This window comes from Pseudorca crassidens, chromosome 16, assembly GCF_039906515.1.
Source record: "Pseudorca crassidens isolate mPseCra1 chromosome 16, mPseCra1.hap1, whole genome shotgun sequence".
NCBI lineage: Eukaryota > Metazoa > Chordata > Mammalia > Artiodactyla > Delphinidae > Pseudorca > Pseudorca crassidens.
In genome coordinates, this window is record NC_090311.1 from 2,614,710 (window position 1) to 2,628,831 (window position 14,122).

The window sequence follows — 14,122 nt, forward strand, 5'->3', positions numbered from 1 at the left end:
CCTCCCGAGCTCCGTCAGGGGATGCTTCGGGCCTTCAGCACAGACCACAGCCACTTGGCCACTGGCTCCTCTCACGCCTCCCTCTCCAACCTCGCCTCCAACCCCACCGCTGAGGGCAGTCTGTCCTGGCCTGCCCCCCTCCCTTGACATAGCCAGCCCCTCCCGCCCCCACACTGGGCCCATCCCGTCCAGTCCTGGCTCCAGACGCGTGTGGGCAACGTGGATTTGTGTCTCCGCTCAGTGATCCTCTCAAAGTTGAGCCACCCCAAACTGAGCCCAGATTCACCCCCAAACCCGGTCTTCCTCCCTGGTCCCCACCTCCTCAAAGGCCACCGCCCTCCACCTGGCTGCTCTGACCACAAACACACCCCTCACACACTAATATCAGTCAGCTCTGCTGCCGTAACAAATACCCCAGATGGTGGCGGGGCGGGGGGGGATGGGGGTGGCGCTCTGCAGCAGAAATGTGTCATCTCACAGTCTGGAAGCCAGAAGTCTGAGATCCAGGTGTGGGCAGGGTTGGTACCTTCCGAGGCTGTGAGGGAGAACCTGCCCCAGGCCTCAGGCGCTCCCTGGCCTGGAGACGACCGTCTTCTCCCTGTGTCTTCACGTTGCCTTCCTTCTGCGTGTCTGCCTCTGTGTCCAAAGTTCCATGACCTCATCTTCACTTGATCATATGCACAGACCCCGTTCCCAAACGAGGTTACATTCCCAGGGACTGGGGGTTAGGACTTCAGCGTCTTTGCGGGGACACAATCCACCCACGACAACATCTCTGAAGGACCACAACCATATACCACCTGCTAAACGTCTTCGTCTGTCCCCTCCCTCTACGCCCCACAGCTGCCACCCTGATGGCCGCTCCCCGCCTGCAGTGGCGACCCCCTCCCACGCACAGCGATCCTTCTAGAACAGAGACACGTTTGCTCCACTCTTGCACGCCCCTGCCCCCAGCCCAGAAGGAAGCCTCCCCTCTGTCCCGTGCATCAAACAAGCCTCCTTGGGCCCTGCCCCCCCGTGGCTTCCCTCACCTCATCTCCAGCCCAGCTCCTGTGCATCCTGATGTGCGGCCATCCAGTTCCCCCAGCACACCTGGCCTGTAACTCACGGCCCCAACCTGAGGACCAGGCCCCATGCTCCCCTCTCGGCCGATTCCTGCTCCATCTCAGCCCCAGGGCCACCTCCTGGAGGAGGAGCCCCTCTGTGCTCGTGCAGCAGCCAGGCGTCCTCTCTGCAGCCGTCACCCCACAGACTGCACTTCCTTGCGGCTCCTGGCGGGGAAGAGCCACGTCCTCCCCAACGTGTGGTCTCCACCCAGTTCAGATGCTCGAAGAGCAATCACCGAAGAACCGTTTACTTGAACTGGACGTGTGGGATTTGACAGGCGTTAAACAAGGGCAGGTACACGCCGCATGCCAGAGAGACCCCAAAGCCAGGGCCCTGTGTGAAACTGGCCCCTTCCCAGCATCCACGCAGGGACTCCGAACCAAACAACTCTGAGCAGAAAGAACGGATGAGCTTCTGCTTCCCTAAAATCAACCAGTTATTCTCACGAGCTAAATGCTAAGTGTGTCATTTTATGCTTTCCACAAAAGTGTTCAAAACATATCAAGATTTTGAAAATTGCGTTATGTTAGAAGATCCCACGTCCAAACATTTAAAATGTGCAGATACAGACATAAAAGACTGCATATCATTGCTGTCAGAGGCAAGATCAAATAACGTTTGCAAACGTCAGCTTTTGGTGTTTCAATGCTTTATCCATAGCACAAGTTCTTTTCAAAAGGTACTTTCTCGGGCTTCCCTGGTGGCGCAGTGGTTGAGAATCTGCCTGCCAATGCAGGGGACACGGGTTCGAGCCCTGGTCTGGGAAGATCCCACATGCCGCGGAGCAACTGGGCCCTTGAGCCACAACTACTGAGCCTGCGTGTCTGGAGCCTGTGCTCTGCAACAAGAGAGGCCGCGATAGTGAGAGGCCCGCACACCGCGATGAAGAGTGGCCCCCGCTTGCCGCAACTAGAGAAAGCCCACGCACAGAAACGAAGACCCAACACAGCCAAAAATAAATTTAAAAAAAAAAAAAAAGGTACTTTCTCACTTGTTGGTTCAATAACATTTTATTCTGAAGGTTCAGATGAAATGGACGTATTTTTTCAGAAATACAGCCTCGGTGGCATGCCCTGAGACCCATGTGTCAACATAGAAAAGGTCAGCAAATTTAAAACACACACTTTTGTTTAAAAAAAAAAAAAAAACTACGTTTAAGTTTGACAAATCTTTTAACCACAAAATAGTTTCATAATCAATTCCATTTCATGAGTGTTATAAAGTTTCTAATATTTTCCAAAGCTCTGAATTTTATAAAATTAATCATATTATTGATTTTCTGTGGCACTTTTTACACCGCTAACCTCAACTTTTTTGCTGCACTACTTTAAGTGAATGATGCAGAGGATGGACAGCCCATGGTTCCCAGTCTCTGTAACTTTGCCCGAGAATCCTTTGCTTCTTATTTCTAGTCCAAGCTTCCACTCCATCTGGGGCTATACTTACACTGAGTTTCCTAAGACATTGTCTTGTTAAAAAGCTGCTTACTCAATACCTCCTCCTAGACATCTTTTTTTTTAATTGACTCAAGAGAAAGGGTTCTTCATGTATTTCCAAATTTAAACCGATTGTAGCAAATATCATAAGTCAGGATGTGTAAGAATCATCTGTTTTAGGCCCCTGCATAGCACACCTCCACAGAACGTGGAATCTGTGCCAATTCCTGTTTCTTTAAATCAGTGTCTTCTCTGCACCTTCCAACCATCTTTGCTACAGAGAGTGCATTTCGATTTGTCCCCCCAGATGCCTCCATTACTGAATCCCATCAAACATGTAAAGGAAAATAGCACAGACCATGCAAAGAATTTGAGAAAATAGAAAAGAAGACCACCTCTCAAACCATTTTGTGAAATTAGCAATACCCTGATACCAAAACCAAAGACATTAGAAAAAAGAGAAAAAGTGCCAACGGATATCACCCGTGACAAAGAGATGCAAAATTCCTTGGCAGAGAAAATCTACTTCAAGTCAAAATGGACTAACAGGGCCCGGATTTATTCACCTGCCTGAAACAACTTTAAAAAAATAAAAACAGAATACAAGAAACAATGATACACAAGACACTAGGCATTAAATCAGACAGTAAGAGGGACTTCCCTGGTGGTCCAGTGGTTGGGACTTCGCCTTCCAATGCAGGGGGTGCGTGTTTGATCCCTGGTCCGGGGAGCTAAGATCCCACATGCCTCGCAGCCAAAAAGCCAAAACATAGAACAGAAGAAATACTGAAACAAATTCAATAAAGACTTTAAAAATGGTCCACATCAAAAAAAACACTTTAAAAAAATTAGACAATAAGAAAACTAACCCACAGAGACAAGAAGTAAATGAGGTAAGCCCTATGATTGCCCCCGCTTACTTCCTGGAGGAAGTTTCCAGGTCGCAGGAAAGGAAAAGGAAACCCAGTAAGAGCAAGGGGGTCTCCCCAAGGAGGTCTGTGAGTCATTCTAGTGAATTATTGAACCTGAGGGGAAATCATGGGGACTCCAAAACTTGTAGTCAGCCAAGCAAAAGTGTGGGTGACCTGGGCACCCCATGGCAGCTGGTGTCTGAAATGGAGACAGTCTTTTAGAGACTGAGCCCAACCTGTGTGGTCTGATACTAACTCTTAGTGTCAGAACTTAACTGAATTGTTGGACAGCAAGTTGGCGTCAGAAGTGGTATCGGAAAAAAAGACCACACAAATGTCAAGGTAATAAATAGAAAAAGGAAAGTTTATTTCAATAAATGATGCGGGGGGGGGGGGGACAGATATTCATATAGAAAAAAATAAATAAACCTCAACCCCTATCTCAGAGCATTAACAAAAATTATCTAAAAGTAGCTCATAAGGGACCTATGCTTCCAGGAGAATGGAGGAGACACAGTTTTCCTTGGTCCTCCTACTGAGTACAGTAAAACCCTGAGTAAAAACCCTGGACATGATGTATAAAACTAGTATAAGAAGACTCTGAAAGGTGGAAAGAAGAATTCAGACCAGCTAGGGATCTTGGGACCCAAGGAATGACATGGTGGTGAGTCCTCTGGGTTTCCTTCTGGCTACATACATCCCAGACTTAAAGCTGGCAAAGCCAGCAACCTGGACATGCCAATGCGTACAGACCAAGAAAGCGCCCACAAAGGTCTACTGTCTCCATACAGAGGACCAGAACAGGAGTAGCCTAGCAGCACAGAAAAATCTAGACAGTAACAGCTCTACTCCAATCAAACACCACAGGAGAAAGTTTGACCCCAGACTCATATACACCAGCAAAGGCCAAATGGGGACCCTGAACTTTGACCCTTGTGATTCTGTGAAAATTCATCCAAAAACTCCCCCTGGGGTGGTGTCAGAGACAGAACTTTCTTTCCCACCAGCTAGAAAGGAGGCATCTCCCTACCCCTGCAGTGTCAGTGGAGACCATGCAGGGAGCCTAGACTTGCATCCCACTGAGAAGTGAGGTGCCCCTCCTTCTCCCCTCTGAGGCGGGGTCTCTGGAGGCTTGGTGGAGGGTCAGGACTTCCACCACTACACAGCAGTAACAAGGCCATCCCTGCCACAGTAGCAAGGTGCCTCCACCTCTTGGATGTCAACGGAGGCCAAGTAAAGGACCTGGATGTCTACATCAACCTGACAGTAATAAGGCAGCACCCCTCCCTTACCCTGTTGGATGGAGTAGGGCTTTTTCTTTAAAAGACTGTTAAAACAGAAAGTTTAATAAGATACAAAGACTCATAACACAAAACAAAAAATGTCCACATTTCAATAGAAAACCTCTCTTCATAAGAAACAGGAAAATCTCAAACTTCATTTTATGAAGGCAGCATTACCCCAGTATCAAAACCAGACCAAAAAAATACAAAAAAAGAAACTTATAAATGACTATTCCTCAAAAATATAAATACAAACTCCTTAAAAATGTCATCAAATAGTATTCAGCTGTATTATAAAAATAATTATTCACATGACCAAATGGGGTTTATTTGAGGGATGCAGGCTGGTTCAATATTTGAAAATCAATCAATGTAATTCACCATGTTAACCAGCTAAAGAAGAAAATTCTCATGACCATATAAATCAATACAGAAAAAAAACTGATAAAATCCAACATCTGTTTATGGTCTTTAAAAAACTCTCACATAAATAGGAATAGAGGAGAGTTTCCTCAACTTGATAAAGAGTATTTACAAAAAGCCTACAGTTAACATCATCACTAATAATGAAAGTCTGAACACTTTCCCACTAAGATGCGGGAGGAGACAGGGATGTCTTTTCTCACCACTCTTATTCAACATAGTGCTGGAAATTTTAGCCAGTGTTATAAGAGAAGGAAATAAATGCATCCAGACTGAAAAGAAAAATAAATAAATAAAACTACCCCTATTTGTAGATAACATGATCATCTCCATAGAAGTTCCCAAGGAATATACAAAAAAAAAAAAAACAAAACAACCTCTCAGAGCTAATAAGTGGGTTCCACAACAGTACAGTATGTAAGATAAACATTCAAAATTTAATTTATTTCTATATAGTAGCAATGAATATGTGGAAATCAAAATTAAAAATACAGGTCACTTATAATTTCTCAAAAAATAAAATTAGATGTAAGTCTAACCAAACATGTACAGGACCTGTATGATGAAAATTACACAACGTTGTCAATCAAAGATTTAAATAAATGTAGAGACATACCATGTTCATGGATTGGAAGACTCAACATAATAATGATGTCAATTCTTTTCAAACTGACATACACGTTTAATGTAATTCCCATCATAATCCCAGCAAGAGATTTTATAAATAGAGACAAGATTACTCTAAAATTTATATGGAAAGGCAAAGGAACTTGAATAGCTAAAACAGCTTTGACTAAGTAGACTAAGGTGGGATGAATCAGTCTACCTGATTTCAAGACTTACTATATAGGTACAAGTAATCAAGACTGTGTAGTACTGGCAGAAAGACACATAGACGGTGGGACAGAACAAAGAGCCCAGAAACAGACTCACACAAATGTGCCAAACTGATTTTTGACAAATATGCAAAAACAATTCAATGAAGGAAAGACAGTCTTTTCAACAAATGGTGCTGGTACATGAATTGGACATCCATAGGCAAAAAAAAGAGAGAGAAGGACTTCAACCTGTGCCTTGTGCCTTATACAAAAATTAACTGCAAACAGATCACAGACAAAGGTAAAATATAAAACTATAAAAATTTTAGGAAATAAAACATAAGAGAAAACTTTCATGATCTAGGACTAAGCAAAGAGTTCTTAGACTTGATACCAAAAATACAATCATCAAAGGAAAAACTGATAAAATGGACTTCATCAAAATTAAAACTGCTGCTCGCAAAAGACTCTTAACAGGATGAAAAGACAAGCTATAGACAGGAGAAAATATTTGTAAACCACATATTTGAGAAGGACTAATATATCTAGAATATATAAAAAACTGTCAAACTCAACAATAAAAAAAAAATCTAATTAGAAAATGAGCAAAAGACATGAAGACACATTTCACCAAAGAGGATGTACAGATGGCAAACAAGTACATGAAAAGATGCTCAACATCATTAGCCACGAGAGAAATACAAATTAAAACCACAATTTGATATCACTACACACCTACTGGAATGGCTAAAATTAAAAATAGCGACAACACCAAATGCTGGCTGGAATTCAGAGAAACTAGATGACTGTAAAATGGTACAGCCACTCTGGCAGACATTTTAGCAGTTTCCACAAAAACTGTATGTCCATGAACACTAAACAGATGATGCAGCAGTTGAACTCCTGGCCACTATCCCAGAGACATGGAGACACGTTCAGACGGAAACCTGTGTGTGGATATTTATAGCATCTTTTAAAACTGGAAACAACTCAGCCTGTCCTTCAGGACATGAATGGTTAAAAAAACCGTGGTCTTATCCGTACGGACTACTGCTTAGCAATACAAAGGAACAACCTACTGAGACATGCTACAACCTGCATGAATCTCCAGAGAATTGTGCTCAGCGAAAAAAGCCAGAGTCCCAAACGGCTTCGTAATACATGATTCCATCCACAGAGTATTCTTCAAATGACAAAACCATAGAATTTGACAGCAGATGGAGTGGTTGCCAGGGGTTAAGGAGGGCAATTAGTGTGGTTATAAAAAAGGCACCACGTGGGATCCTTGTGGGATGGAATGTTCTGTACTTTACTGTATCAATGGCAGTATCCTGGTTGTGATATTGCTCTATTGTTTTACAAGATGTTACCATTGGGCAAAGGTACGTGGAACGTGCCAGACCTCTCTGCATTATTTCTTATAACTTCATATGAATCTACAATGACCTCAAAGTCAAGAAAGTGATTAAACAAAAACAAAGACTTCTTCGCCCACAATCATAACAGGGCCAGGGAAGCCAAAAAAAACAAAAAAACAAAGACTTCGCCTTAAAAAAAAAAATAGACGGCAGAGGAACCATGGTTATTATTGTAAACTATTGTTGCACATAGTGGAGCTCTGACAACACCCCAGGTTATACACACTGTCACAGAGTGACACAATAACAGTATTTATAAAAAAAAGGAGCAGAGAATAATTAAAATTTGTGTCTCTTTCCCAATCTACCCTGCCTGGAGCAAATTATTACTTAACTTTTTTTCTTTTTTTATAAATCCTGTAATTATGTTGAAAACAGAAGAATCTTATTACTTTTCTCTATGTTAAAGCACTACTTTATTTAATGCCAATATGCAAAATATCCCAGAATTTCTGTGACTCTGCCTTGGAAATCTTTATGTTTTAATAAACCAGGAAACTCAAAAACTGAATGAAATAAAAAGATTATAGTCCTAAATGTAAAAGCCAGAACTATGAAGCTTCTAGAAGAAAACCTAGGAGAAAATCTTTTGAGACCTTGGAAGAGGCAAAGTTTTCTTAGATAGGACCCATGCTTTCTGCATCAGCCAAAAAGGAAATGAATATTGAACTATATCTGAAATAAAACTTTAGTTTTTAGAAAGACACACCGCATCTGAAAAGCCTTGCAATCTTGGGAGTGATAAGTCTTTCTGTATGTCAACGAGATGACTGGGGGCTGGGGGCTCCTGGATGGGGACTGGTTGCCATGAGAACCAACTAGGTGATTAGAAGGTTGGAGCTTTCAACCCCACCCCCTCCCTACTTGGCCAGGAGGGGAAGGGGGCGGGATGTGGTGGTGGTGGGGGGGGGGGGGGCTGGCGTTGAATTAGTCACCGAAAGCCAATGATTTGGTCAATCGTGATGAAGCCTCCATAAAAACCCAAAAGGACCGGCTTCAGAGACCTTCCAGGTTGGTGAACACGCGGAGGTGCTGGGAGGGTGGTGGCCTGGAGGGGCCTGGACTCGCCCCACCCCTGCCCCCTGCCTCGCCCTGTGCACCTCTTCCATCTGGCTGTTCCCGAGGTGCCTCCATGTATAACAAACCCGTAATCGAGTGAGTGAGCTGCTTTCCAAGATCAGTAAATCACTCTAGCAGAAGGGGCTTCAGGGAACCTCTCATCTACAGCCAGTCGTCGAAAGCACAGATGACAACCTAGACTCTCGAGTGGGGTCTGAAGTGAGGGCAGTCCTGCCGGACTGAGCCCTTAACCTGCGGGATCTGATCCCATCTCCAGGTACACAGTGTGAGAACTGAGATACTGCAGGACACCCAGCTTGTATCTGAGGACTGTGTGGTGTGGGAAAAATCCACACATACTGTGTCTGAAGTGAAGTCGAATGCTGCAGGAGAGGAAAAACAGAGGCTTTTTTTTTTTTTTTTAACATGGATACAACTCAAATTTGCATCAACAGATGAGTGCATGAACAATCGTGATGACGGCAAACACCAGAACACGACTTAGCAATAAAAAAGCATTAATCTACCTACACACACAACACGAACGAACATCAAAATTATTATGCTGAGCGAAAGCAGCCAGACACTACAGAGGACGACATGTGTGATTGCACTGGCCGGAAATTCATCTAGAGTGACAGGAAGCAGGTGAGGTTTGCCTGGGGCTGAAAGCCGGGAGCCCGCCGGGGGTGAGGAAATACTTCCGTATCTTGATCCTGGTGGCGACCCCAGGGGTAAACTTCTGTCAAAACACATCTACTGACCATTAAAATGGATGCACGTTTTTCTATGGAAACTATTTCTCAAGTCAATTAATTTTTCAAAAATAATAGGGAGGGCTTCCCTGGTGGCGCAGTGGTTGAGAGTCCGCCTGCCGATGCAGGGGACATGGGTTCGTGCCCCGGTCCGGGAGGATCCCACATGCCGCAGAGCGGCTGGGCCCGTGAGCCATGGCCGCTGAGCCTGCACGTCTGGAGCCTGTGCCCCTCCACGGGAGAGGCCACAACGGTGAGAGGCCCGCGTGCCGCAGAAAATAATAATAATAATAGGGAATGTAAATCCTCATCCCACGCAGCCTGCTTAATAACTTCGAATCTTTTTGCCCAGCCTGCTGTCGTCAAACCCAAGTAGCTCCTCTTTGATTTTACTGGGTGTTTCACTAGCTGACATAGCTGGTGAAGAGCCTGTCCGGGACACGGAAGTTTTGTCAGTTTCCTTGCTCCTAGTTTGTGTTTGCGTTATTAGCAACGTCTTCAATCCGCATTTTCTTCTCAGGACCCTTTACAACCTGCTCTGTGAAGGGTCTGACTTCCTCAGGCCCAGAGGAAGTGAGCAGTAAGCCCACTCACCCGGCAGGTGTAAAGGCAGACTCCCCAGTCTACAGGAGCAAACCACAGCTGAGGGCCCCTCTGCTGCCCCCTCCGCCCTGGGGAGCCGCCATCTTGGGAGAAGGGGAGAGTGTCATTGACACAGAGACCAGGGAGGGGCACGTCTTGATCCTCATGGGTAAATATTAACCAAGTTTCTTATTTTAAATGGAAAGAATTATATAATAACACTTCAAGTCATAATCTAAGATATAATAATCTAACATTTCCCACCCACAGCATCGAGATATTCATGACACGCATGGAGATGGTGATGACGCTCCGGGGTGTCGCCAGATGGTCTGGCCGTGAGCCGTGAGCATCAGAGAATCGAGCCGGTAAGTAGCCTGCACTTTTGCACAAGACTTCCACTTCCCCAAGCACTTTCAGCTGCGTTATTTTATGCATCCACCTTCTCACTTAATGTTCACAGCAGCCGTGGGAGAAGCCAGGAAAGTGAATGTAATCTGTATTTGCGGATGAGCCCCCGGGCTGAGAAGGGGCCAGGTGAGGCGGGAGGGCCCCCTGCATCAGCAGAGCGGCGGGATTTTCTCCTCCTCTTCTCAGGGCCCTGCTGTCTTCAAGGAGAGACACACACACGTGTGCACACGCACCGCAGTCACGCCGGCACGACACCTCTCGTCTGGCAGGTGCGGTCTGGGTTTCTCCATCAGGACCTTCCACCCCCAGCTCCCGACTCCTTGCCGCTTCACCGGATTCCCTGCTTCTTGTGCCACCAGCAGGAAGAAGCCCGGGAAAGCGTCTCCCTCAGTTCCATCCCTTCTGCACCCCACACGTGGGGGCAGTGAAGGGGGGCAGGGGTGAGAGCGGAAGAGGCGCAAGTCAGCCTCCTCGCAAGGCACCTCCTCCTTCAGTCCAACTTTCTATTCCAACAGAACCCCACTCCTGTAGCCGGATGGCATGTGGAGTTTGGGGCAGAGCAGAGAACCCTGTAGGGAACAGGCAAGCTTCAAGCAGAAAGCCCACATTTTTCTGAAACACCACAGTTCACACCATTCTTACCACAGAGGCCTTCGATGAGTGAGTATTTGACCCCAAAACAGTCAGAACACTAATGCCTGATCCATCCTCGCAGCCCCCAGCAACCTGGAGAGGTTTAGAGAGAAACTGTCAGCAAACGGCCGCACTGGCTTCGTCGGGAGCTCCGCGCTGTGGCTGTCTGCCAAGGGCACACTCCCGAACCGGACCCTGCGGCTTGTAGGTGTCCGCCCTGTCCCAGAGAATGCAGCAGGAAGAGCCTTGCGAGATGCCATGCCCTGAAACTGCACCCGTGGTTGAGTCCCAGGGACCTTGACTGTCAGCGCTGACAAACCCAGAGGGCCTCCTGGCATCTTCGGCTGGCAGGAGTACTTTGCATATAGAGGAGCTAGTCCTTGGGTCGACAGACACGCGAGCTGCATGGTCCTCCCTCAGCTCCGATGCAGAGCTAATCCATCATTTCCAACCCTGGAGGCTCAGAAAGGAATGTCACCGCTCCCCTCCCACTGCAGGTTGTAGCTTAACTTTCTTTTATTCTAATGTCACATTTAGAAACAGGGAAGGGGGGTGCGGGAATGGCTCTGTTCAGTTCTGTATTTGTCCCCCTTCCTGGCTTTAGAAAACTATCCCTGAGGAGGAAGCTGTTCAGACAGAACTCCAGCACAGAGCCTGGACCACAGCCCCACTGGCCGGGCTCGGAGGGAAGGGCAGCAGGACGCAGGCAAGGAGGCCAGGGCTCCCTCAACCTGGAGCCAGAGCTGGGCCGGGCCAGCGGCAACTGACCGGCTGGAGGAATCAGCCAGCCAGCCAGCCAGCCATGCTGAGGGCAGAGCTTCCATCACCCCGCCTTCACCCAGGTAGGGGGCAACTCTCAGTCTGGAGACAGAACAAATCAAGGGAAGATGCAGAAGTAAAGGGCCTGCAGTGGGCTGAAGGAGGAACCCCCAAAGATATCCATTCCTAACCCACGCACCAGTGAAGGTGACCGGTTTTAGAAACAGGGTCTTTGCAGATGTAATTAAGGATCTCGAGATGAGATCATCCTGGACTTAAGGTGGCCCTAAACCCGGTGACTGGTGTCCTTATAAGAGAAAGGAAAGGGAGCTTGGACACACAGACACACGGAGAGAAGGCCACGCAAAGAGGGAGGCAGAGCCTGGAGTGATGCGCCCACAAGCCAAGGTCTGTCAAGGGTTTTGCCGGAGCCTTTAGAAGCCGGCGGGGGGGAGCGTGGAATGGAGTCTCCCTCCGGGAGGAACCGACCCTGCAGACACCTTGATTTCAGACTTCTGGCCTCCAGAAAGGGGGAGAATAAATTCCTATTGTTGGAAGCCACCCCATTTGTGGCAACTTGTTACAGTAGCCCTGGGAAGCTAATCTCGGGGTTGAATGTGGACCATGTGAAAAATGAATTCCACCTTCTGGAAAGGGCCATGCTGGAGCTCCTGCAAACAGAGGACACAGCATCTGCTTCCGGGCAGCGTGCGTCTGATGCCATGGTGGGCATGCTCTTTGACCAGCCGCTCTACTTCTATAAAGTCTAGGAAACGATGCTCGTGATGCCGGGATGTCATTGCACTGTGGCGGGCAGCAAAGAAGGGAGCGCACGTGGCTCCCTCCCAGTCTCGTACTCCCAGGAGCCCGTTCCCAACTCCCTCCAGAACCCTCCTCGGGCAGAGCCTCTGCAGGTAGATGACCCTCAGACACACCGTGCCTGGGACGCTGCTAATCCACTCTCCTACCCAGCTTCACGTTTGTCCCAACATTTTCTATTTTTAAGGAAGTAGTATTAGGGGACTGCACCAAGGTAAGTCCAGAGGGGTCTGCAGAACCCCGTCTCTACTCCAGCTTCTGCCGTGGCTGCACCTCTCAGTTTGGAGACACAGGTGTGGTGATCAGAGCTGGCTCTTCAACACGGGGTTCCGTCGAAAGACGCCAGCGCCGGCCTGCCCTCTGTCCCATCCCTGCCACGCTGACAAAAACGCTCAAATAACCCCATTTAGCAGAACCTCCTCTAACTCTGCCAGCGTGATTAAAATAGTATGATCAGCAGAAAAGAGGCCATTCAAGGCGCCAACATTTTCCATCAACAATAAAGCACAACTTTGAAAAAGATCTCAGGCAACTTGTTGAAAAACTAAATCGAGCACCAGGTTTTTAAAATTTTAGTTTTCAGAAAACTGCCAGTGACAGCCAACCGACAAGGAAGGCCGAGCTCCCGAAGGCCTAATCCATCATTAAAACGCAAGGTGATCTCCGGCAAAGTTAGCACGAGAGAGGATGCTCAGGGGGTGGGGGGAGTGGAGGGCCCTGTGTTGGGGCTAAACTCCCAACAGACGGGAAACCATGTGGGGACCTGCCCCCCGGGCAGGCAGGGACCCCAGGGCAGCTGGTAGCCCCCCGCCACCGGCCCCAACGAAGCCGTCACGGCAGGAAGAGGTCTGTCTTCAACAGAGGAACCCACACCCTCCTTAGCATAACTGATGCCCACAGGGGAAACCACCAAGGGGCTCCCCACACGCCTCCTTCTCTGAGACACCCCAGCCCACTCCAAGGCCCACCACCCATCTGGTTCCCACGAGGCCCACGCTGGACTGAACAGCGAGCCTTTCCATCAGCATCTCCATGGGGCTGGGGGCCACGCAGCTGTGGCCAGCGAGGCCCCGCAAGGTGCAGGGCTCCAGACAGGCTAAAGCCCAGGCCCCCGACTGTCGGTTCTCCTCAGCCTCACTACCCCGGAGGCCTCGTGCACCCCCTCCCAGCAGGGCACAAAGTCCTCTCGGGTCGTGGGTTCCTCTTCTTCCAGAGCTGGGGGAAGGTTTCTCTGGTGGGGTCACAACTTGGCTAGACCTGGACCACCAGGAATCATGGAGCTTCCAGACCTATCCAGCTCCATCCTAGCAGGGGCGTGGTGGGGTCTAAATTACCAACTGGATCAAGAAAAGAGGGAGGCTATTGTCAGTTGTATCATGATCACAAACACTGCAACAGACACACACAACCATTCACACACTCAAGCTCGCAGGCACACTCACATTTTCACTCACACACGCCAAGGGCAGCCGCTGGGGCTTCTGTCCAGCCCAGGCATTCTGCACCATGGCAGGGCTGTGGAGCTGAGCCGGGATCTGCCAGATGCCCGCCCCAAGTCCCGGGTGCATGAACAAGCCAAGGGGAGCAGCTCAGGGGGACGAGCCCAGCTGGAGACGGCGCTCATGTTGGGCCTGCCCGTCTGAGAGGCAGGGAGCCACGTGCTTAAACTGTCCATCTGGAAAGCAGGTGCCTCGCAGGCCCCAGCGGC

General features: G+C 48.2%; 1 long non-coding RNA gene across 2 annotated transcripts in view; it reads right to left on the reverse strand.

The window, feature by feature from the left end:
• Positions 1–14,122, reverse strand: part of LOC137208615 (uncharacterized) — a 515,571-nt gene that overhangs the window by 395,114 nt on the left and 106,335 nt on the right. The gene's annotated exons all lie outside the window — the stretch shown is intronic.